Source organism: Oncorhynchus keta, unplaced genomic scaffold (assembly GCF_023373465.1).
Source record: "Oncorhynchus keta strain PuntledgeMale-10-30-2019 unplaced genomic scaffold, Oket_V2 Un_contig_17431_pilon_pilon, whole genome shotgun sequence".
NCBI lineage: Eukaryota > Metazoa > Chordata > Actinopteri > Salmoniformes > Salmonidae > Oncorhynchus > Oncorhynchus keta.
The window spans coordinates 209,140-217,149 of record NW_026280432.1 but is presented as its reverse complement, the minus strand read 5'-3'; the positions used below and the strand labels follow the sequence as shown (position 1 = coordinate 217,149).

General features: G+C 39.9%; 1 pseudogene; it reads left to right on the top strand.

Annotated features, from left to right (window-relative positions):
• The first annotated feature begins 237 nt into the window (after nucleotides 1-237).
• On the top strand, nucleotides 238-7,525 carry LOC127906147 (cytochrome P450 2K4-like; annotated as a pseudogene).
• Nucleotides 7,526-8,010: the final 485 nt, after the last annotated feature.

Genomic DNA, 8,010 nt, shown 5'->3' with positions numbered 1-8,010 from the left:
TGCCTAGGCTTAATTGCCTGGTTACAAATCAGGCTATTTTAAACCACATTATTAGTAAATAGCTAATTGGCTTGCTAAGTGATCGTGTGGGTTCTGGAAAGCTTATTTTGTAATTAATTAGATGTTTTGTCTATTACAGGTAAGGCATTTGACACAGCACAGCCTGTGCTTTATGCCGTCTCCAACATAATCTCGGCCATTGTCTACTGGCAGCCGGTTTGAATACACTGACCCCTATTCACAGGCATGGTGGACAGGGTCAATGAGAATGTTCACCTTATAGGTTCTGCATCAATTCAGGTAGTCTGCTTATTCAGACCATTATGTTTTTACTGTATTTTCTGAGTAAATAATGTCTGTCTCAGTGCAATCAATAAAACAAGGACACAGAACACCTGTTATGAATTCTTGCAAATTAAAATGTACATACTCAGTTATACTTTACTTGATGGGCCAGTAAACGTATTATAAACCATTATTGTACAGTTTATAACCCATTACCAAGCTGCTTATACATCATTATATACAATATTCATAACAAATAAAATCCTCATAGCCCAGTCCAAGTTCTTTGTCCTGGCACACCAATGGTGGATACTAGCTTCCCCCTGAAGCTAGGACAGCAGAGTCCCTGCCCATCTTCTGAAAACACCTGAAACTCCACCTCCTCAAAAAGTATCTTAAATAAACCCTCGCCCCCACCCCCCAAAAAGTTCCTGAACAACAGGTTTCTAGCTCTGACTTTGCTGACTTTTCCTCAAAACTACTTTGAGAAAAGTGCACTTACTATGCCTGTGACATGTGATTGTCCCACCAAGCTATCTTAAGATGAATGCACTAACTGTGAATCGTCTCTGGATAAGAGCGTCTGCTAAATTGATAAAATATTTTGTACAATTAATTATATCATTTTAATTATTATATATAATATGGTTAAATAATCACTAGTGATGGGCACCGATATACAAAATTATATCACTATCAGTACCATTTTTGTGAATCCATATCGTATCGGTTTGCATAAAATATATTGCACCTGTGTATGTTCACTTTTCTGTTCACTTCCATGGCTCTTTGAAGTTCAGACAACTGTTAGCAAGATTGTCGGTTGGGCCAGGTGTGAATATTCTGTTATTATAATATTGTATTCATACTGGTTAGTTAGGGAGGCCTATATTATAGGACCATCAACAGGCAATTAATTAAATATGCTAAATTTAGAGCCTGTGAGGTCTGTTTGAGGGTTTTGTGTATGCAGGAAAAGTAATCTGTTCTTTTTACAGAATAGTACAAATAATAAACTGACATTACAATATGCCTTGCTCATATCGATATCAAATAATATTGAATATCACTATTGGTGCTCACAACTAATAATTACATATTTATGTGCATCACATTTGTATTTAATGATCTAATCATAGTTGTGGTGTGTTATAATTAATATAATATTGTTTTATGTGTATTCTACCTGAATCTCTGTGTAGATGTACAACATGTTTCCCTGGTTGGGTCCGTGGATAAACAACCTGACACATCTGAAAAAGAATGTTGCTGATTTGAAGATGGAGGTGACAGAGCTGGCGAGGGCCTGAAGGAGACTCTGAACCCTCATATGTGTAGAGGCTTTGTGGACTCGTTCCTCGTCCGAAAGCAGACCCTGGAGGTATGAAGACTTCATGCAGAATCTGCATCTCACTCATTCATAACAAAGTGTTGCGTATGTGCTCAGTATGACTATACAGAATATAATTAATCAATAAGGTCAGAGGGTAGTATCTAGTCAATTTACCACAGCAAAGGCACTGCATGATGCAGTGCAGTGCCTGTATACAGTCCTTGTTTATTGGCCATGTCCACAAAACCCAGAGGTGCCTTGCTGGTGTTATAAACTTGATACCAACATAATTAGAACAGTAAATAAGTAATTTTTCGCCACACTAGTGGTATATTGTCTAAGTTACAAGACATTCGGATAATCAGTATCCAGGAACAAAACTGCCGGGTTTATAGTACTTATTACACCACCTTGTGGTTCACTTTACTGCTGAAAAACACAACTAACTTCAGTTGTCCAACACTAACATCCCACTGGGCACAGACGCCAATTCAACATCTATTCGACGTCGATTCAACATAATTTAATTAAAATGATGTGGAAAATGTTGATTCAACCAGTTTGACTGAATGCCAGCTGAGGGAGGATCTAACTATTTATCTGTATCAGTAGAATCACATGTAAACTCAGACTCAAACACTAAAACAGTTCCTCAAGCTGATTTAAAAGAATGTGTTGATTATCTGTTTTGTTTGCTTTTGTTATTTTCCATATTGTTTCTATCTCTGATAAGCTACACAGGAAATGGCAAACAAATAGCCCATATTATATTAACCATATAATTTTAATGGTACATTAGGATAGAAAACACTCTAAAGTTTCTAAAACTGTTCAAATGATGTCTGTGTTTAACAGAACTGATATGGCAGGCGACACACCGAGGACAAACCATCCCAAAAAAAAGAAATTCAGCCTACCACTATTTTCAATGGCTATCACTTTTATTATAAATCCTCCCAGATTGCAGTTCCTAGGGCTTCCACTAGATGTCAACAGTCTTTAGAAAGAGTTTCATGCTGGGTTTTTGGAAAAATGAGCCAGAAATTGTATTTTTTCTAGGTGGCTCCCATTTCGCTATAGTGTTTCCAAGCGTGTGAAAGAGAGCGCGTTCTTTGGTATTTTTCTCTGGTAAAGACAATAACGATTCTCCGTCTTAAATGTTATTGTTTATTTACGTATCAGGGAACCTAAGGTTTGATTATAAACGTTGTTTGACTTGTTTGGAAAAGTTTATTAGTAATGTTTGGGATTCATTTTGTATGCATTTTTATGGAGGGAAACTGTGTGGATTATTGATTCCAAGAAGCGTGCCAGCTAAACTGAGTTTTTATTGATATAAAGGATATTATCGAACAAAGGACCATTTGTGATGTAACTACCGTCCCACCTGCCCATAAGACGCTTTTAATATATGTAGCCTTAGAAATAAGGTTAATACAATTAATAACTTGCTAACATCAGATATGTATTCATATATTAGCCATTTATGAGACTCACATAGATAATTAATTTGATACATCATCAGCAATACAATGATATAACATCTACATAAGACACAGGAATGCATATGGGGAGTTGTTGCTGTACATATTCAGAGCCATATCCCTGTAATGCTTAGAGAGATCTCGTCTTATTGCAGGTTCACCTGCCTCCTCTAAAGCCTATTTTAGTGTAGCTCTTATAGGCCACCAAGTTCTAACTGTCAGTATCCAGATAATGTGTGTGAAATGCTTGATGGGGGCTCCTGAGTGGCGCAGAGGTCTAAGGCACTGCATCTCAGTGCTAGAGGCATCACTACAGACCCTGGTTTGATTCCAGGCTGGCTCACAACCGGCCATGATTGGAGTCCCATAGGGCGACACACAATTGGGCCAGCATTGTTAGGGTTTGGCCGGGGTACGCGGTCATGGTTAATAATAATCAAAGATGGGACTAAAATAGTGTATGAGATCATAGAAACGATTTTCAATTCAAATTAAATTGTATTTGTCACATGCCGAATACAACCGGTGTAGACCTTAGAGTGAAATGCGTACTTTCAAGCCCTTAATCAATAATGCAGTTTTAATAAAAAAAACATTTTGCTGTGACTCATGTGGATGATGTTAAAAAACATTTGTTGGTCTTTGTAATCAGAGGGCTAATATCAATACTATGCATGTGAGTTTCTCTTGGCTCAGAGTTGACGAAAGACTGACTGTACATAACTCATGTCATCTGAGGGTTTGTTTCTGTTAGGAATCTGGCAATATGGATTCTTTCTACCATGACGACAACCTGGTATTTAGTGTTGGTAACCTGTTTGGTGCTGGTACCGACACCACCGGGACAACCCTGCGCTGGGGTCTGCTGCTAATGGCCAAGTACCCCCATATACAGGGTAAGGATTGATATAAACACAAACACATGAACACACACACCACAGGAGGCTGCTGAGGGGAGGACGGCTCATAATGGCTGGAATGGAATAAATATGGAAACCATGTGTTCGATTCCATTCCAGCCATTATTATGAGCCCGTCCTCCCGAATTAAGGTGCCACCTGTGACACACAGACATTAAACAGTAAAGCACTCATGGTGTTATAAAACATTGGCAAAGAGCCAGATTGAAGAATATATTATGAAACTAGACAAGGATGGCTTGGTTAATGAAGGTTAAACGTTAACTGAGGAACATCTTCCTCAGAACAGTCTCAAATTGTTGGTGCATGGACTCTAGAAGGTTTCAAAGCATTCCAGAGATGCTGGCCCATGTTGAATCCAATGCTTTTGACAGTTGTCAAGTTGGCTGGATGTCCTTTGGGCGGTGGACTATTCTTGATACACACTGGAAACTGTTGAGTGTGAAAAACCCAGCTGCGTTGCAGTTCTTGACACAAACCGATGCGCTTGGCACCTTCACCATACCCCATTCAAAGGCACTTAAATCTTTTGTCTTGTCCATTCACCCTCTGAATGGCACATATACACAATCCATGTCGCAAGACCCACTGGTTGACGCTTATTTATAAAACCCTCTGAGATAAGCCTCACTCCCTATCTGAGATAACCCCAAAGCGCACACATCCCTGGGTCGCTTGTCTTTTCACTGCAGCTGTCATCCTCCATCATACAACACCCATTCTGCCAGTCACATTCTGTTAAAAAGGTCCCCAAAGCGCTGGTGCAGATACATTCCTGGGTCGATCATCTTTTCATTTCTGCATTTGCCAAAAACAGAAATCCCAAATGCAAAAGAACTAGACTGCACACCCCAACTCACTGGAACGACAAAACAAAGGAACTAAGGTCAGAACTGACAAACGAGCTGCAACAAACACTCAAACTGGACAGTTTTATCTCAATCTCTTCATTCAAAGACTCAATCATGGACAGTCTTACTGACAGTGGCTGCTCTGCGTGATGTGTTGTTGTCTCTACCTTGCCCTTTGTGCTGTTGTCTGCCCAATAATGTTAGTACCATGTTATGTGCTGCTACCATGCTGTGTTGTCTTAGGTCTCTCTTTATGTAGTGTTGTGTTCTCTCGTCGTGGTGTGTGTTGTCCTATATTTATATTTAACTTATTTTTAATCCCAGTCCCTGTCCCTTCAGGAGGCCTTTTGGTAGGCCGTCATTGTAAATAAGAATTTTTCTTAACTGGTTAAATAAAGTCTCAATTGTATTCAGGCTTAAAACTCCATTGTTAACCTGTCTCCTCCCCTTCATTTACACTGATTGAAGTGGATTTAACAAGAGACAGTAAGAGATCATAGCTTTCACCTGGTCAGTCTGTCATGGAAAGAAGAGCAGGTGTTTTTAATGTTTTGTATTCTCAGTGTACATTTCACTGTATTAACTCCAACCCTCCCTCCTTTCTGTCTCAGATCAGGTCCAGGAGGAGATCAGCAGGGTTATAGGAAGTCGTCAAACCTTGGTAGAGGACAAGAAGAACCTGCCCTACACTGATGCAGTGATCCATGAGACCCAGAGACTGGCCAGCATTGCACCCATGGCCGTCCCTCACACCACCAGCCGAGATGTCACCTTCCAGGGATATTTCATCAAAAAGGTCAGATACCTGGATATCCAAATCTCTTTGTTTATTTTGTGACCAGCTTCATATTGTCTTATTTTTTTCTTAAGGGTAGTTACAGATTCAAAAACAATAAAAGAAATGCATATAAATAGAAGCCCAATCCATTCCCCCCTTCAGTCCCTATCCAACCCCCGCATCCTCCTTCCCCACCTGGAAAACATGCCTCCCATCCACCTGTATACATGTATGGTTGGGATTACAGGATGCCAAGGTCATATTTTTCTATTGTAACATGTGAGCTGGGAGTCGTGAAGCAAGTTCAGGGAGTTAATCAATAAACTAAACATAGCAATAAACAGACATGAAACAGAAACAATGCCTGGGAAACAGAAACAACGCCTGGGAAACAGAAACAACGCCTGGGAAGGAACCAAAGGGAGTAATATATGGAAGGTAATCAGGCAGGTGATGGTGTCCAGGTGAGTCTGAGGTGCTGGTGCGCGTAATGATGGTGACAGGTGTGTGTATATAATAATGAGCAGCCTGGTGACCTAGTGCGCCGGAGAGGAGTATACGTGACATCTATATTCTGTTCCAGTTAAATGATTGTTCAGATTGAATTAGATCTGTGGACCATACTGTTTAAATGGCTAGCTCAGAATATGAGCTTTCCAAAAGTTGTTTATATATTATAGAGATCAGTCCATTTGGGAGACCAGATAGTGTATTTATAAATCTATCACTGGAAGGTTTGGTAGTTGGGTTTCCCAAGGGACTCTGTAGACCAGCATAGCTGACTTTAGTAGTAAATATAGAAAAAAAGGGAGTTGTATGAATCTTTCAAATCTTGGAATGTTCTCAAACCATAACTGTCCATGATATCGGTAAGGATTCCACATTTGGGGGATGCAAAAAGACGGCATCCAGATCACAACACATTATTGTGAAATATTGGAGTATGGGCATGCCATAAGTGTATTTCTGCCTGAAGTTGCAATCCATTCCTATTAAACAAAGTTTCATCACTTTTACTCTGAAAATAAGGGGTCCTGTGCTTCACCCTTACTGCAGGGGACGTCTGTGATTCCTCTACTGACGTCGGTCCTTCAGGATGATAGCGAATGGGAAAGCCCCAACACCTTTAACCCCTCACACTTTCTGGATGAGCAGGGAGGATTTGTCAAGAGGGACGCCTTCATGGCCTTTTCTGCAGGTAGATTAACTTCATTATATAACTAATTGTTTCATTGCAAGAAGTAGATCAATTCATGTTGCCTTTTGGACAGACTTCATGCTATTTTCTGTATCTTTGGTCTCTCTCGCAGGTCGTAGGGTGTGTCTGGGGGAGGGTCTGGCCAGGATTGAGCTCTTCCTCTTCTTCACCTCCCTCCTGCAGCGCTTTCGTTTCTCTCCTCCTCCTGGAGTAACAGAGGATGATCTGGATCTCACACCATTACCGGGGTTCACCCTCCACCCTTCACCTCACCAGCTGTGTGCTGTGAGCCGGGTCTGAGATTTGAACATGAAAATATTGGTGGGGCAAAAACTCAATCAAAAAAGCTCAAATGCAGCAAAATCACTACACATTAAATGTACAATTATAAAAAATTATCCCAGAAATGAGCTTGAGGGACACACAAACATTATTATATTTAGTTTATGATCGGTTCATAGGCTACTTCCAATATCTTTTACATTTAATTACACTGAAGACTACGGTTATGGAACATATTTTTATAGAGTGAAGTCTATTTTACTTCCTTTTCATCATCGGTCTGCAGTATTGCTAAGAGTATTGGGACGCAGTCCAACACGTTCTGAGGGTAGTTGCATCCGCCTGTCTGTTAATAAGATATTCCTGTTAATAATAAAGCAACTAAATTTATAAAGCTTCTCCTTCGTTTCAATCATTGCATCGTAAATTCCATGGGTTATTAAAACAGGGTCTTATCCTGTTCAAACAGTGCCTATTAAAACAGGGTATTATCCTGTTCTAACAGTGCCTAATAAAACAGGATAAATCACTAGAATTCAAATGCTTTTTGACAACACCCCTTTTGATTTGAACGAAACCTTCCATACATATTTGCCCATTGTAAAAGTGCTCAGAAAGTGACTTATTAAATAAATATTTTTATTCCCAACAAATTTGACGACCTGGTTGTCGATAAACCAAAATACAAATGTATTTGTTGCTGGTATGTACTGCCCCCCTGCTGCCATGACGGATGCTATTGGTGCAATATTTTGAATGTTTAACACCTGTTCTGTCCTCGGACTGGGTCATTTTAGGGGATTAGAATCTGGATTGGCCATCCACAGCCTCAGATCCATTTAAGATATGTATTGATTTTACTCTGACTCAATTGATCTC